At 31.4% G+C, this 1,232-nt stretch overlaps 1 non-coding gene across 1 annotated transcript; it reads left to right on the plus strand.

Moving 5' to 3' along the window:
- The first annotated feature begins 505 nt into the window (after positions 1-505).
- LOC123860645 (U6 spliceosomal RNA) lies at positions 506-615 on the plus strand. Its single transcript, XR_006794769.1, has one exon. It is a non-coding gene; the product is annotated as a U6 spliceosomal RNA (small nuclear RNA).
- The last annotated feature ends 617 nt before the right edge of the window (positions 616-1,232 follow it).

Raw genomic sequence — 1,232 nt, forward strand, 5'->3', positions numbered from 1 at the left:
GGGCTCCCTGCTCGGCAGGGAGTCTGCTTCTCCCTCTGACCCTCACCCTTCTCCTCTCTCTCTCTGTTATTCTCTCTCTCTCAAAAAAAAATTTAAAAAAAAATTAAAAAAAAACCCTTGCAAGTTGAAATTCAGTTTATTTATATACATCCTTCTCCAGATTCTCATTAAGTGCTACCCCTGTTTGTTATGTTTTAACAGATGTATGAAACACCAAAGAGGAAATATGTCAAATCAAATTGTTTATTGTCTGATCTTAAAAGATGATCAAGAAGAATAAATGTCCAATGTTTAAATTCTAGGACCTAAAATAAATATTTCAGAAAGACTCTCATCTTTTGTTGATTGCTAAAATACACCACGTAATGTCACTTCCTCACCACTTAATTCACTGTTAAGAAATAATTTCTTGAAAAGAATTGCTTTGTCTGACAAAGATGGAAGGTCTACTGAAATAGGCATTATATATAACATATATATACAATATTTGTATATATTGTAAACAGTACAATATCACTTTGGCAGCACATATACTAAAATTGGAACGATACAGAGAAGATCAGCATGACTTCTTACATGGATGACACACAATTTTGTGACATGTCCCATATTTTTGGTATACATGAAAGTTAAGAGAGTAAATCCTGAGTTCTTATCACAGTGAAAATAATTTTTCGTAACTATATGAGATAATAGATGTTAACTAAACTTGTGGTAATTATTTCATGATATATGTAAATCAAATTATTATGCTATACATCTTAAATATATGCAGTGCTGTATATCAATTACATCGCAATAAAACTGGAAATATAGGTTGATTATGCCACAAAAGCACAAACTGAAAGGTAAAAAAGAATAATAGCAACAAAATAATGTTAGTCTATTTTGTTGAATGCTGAGCTAGTACCTGGTTCTGAACCAGCTACTTTCTCACAAAAACTCTAGGAAGTACTTATATCAATTATACATCTTCCCAATTTACAGACATAGAAAGTGATAACGTTTTCTTAATTGAACACATAAACACTTATACTAGAAGTGCATAAATATCAGTGGAAGAACTTTATTTCCAAAACTTGACTGGTGGATACGATGTTTTGCGGGGATAATACACTCTTTCTGTTACTGCCACAGAAATACTACTTTGGTGAAAAAGAGAATGATTGATTGATTGATTAACTAGTTATGACAACTCTATTAACCCTCACTTTCAAATCTATTATCAAGAA

Source organism: Mirounga angustirostris, unplaced genomic scaffold (genome assembly GCF_029215605.1).
Source record: "Mirounga angustirostris isolate CCGP_5_RB_7025 unplaced genomic scaffold, mMirAng1.0.hap1 SCAF_4, whole genome shotgun sequence".
NCBI lineage: Eukaryota > Metazoa > Chordata > Mammalia > Carnivora > Phocidae > Mirounga > Mirounga angustirostris.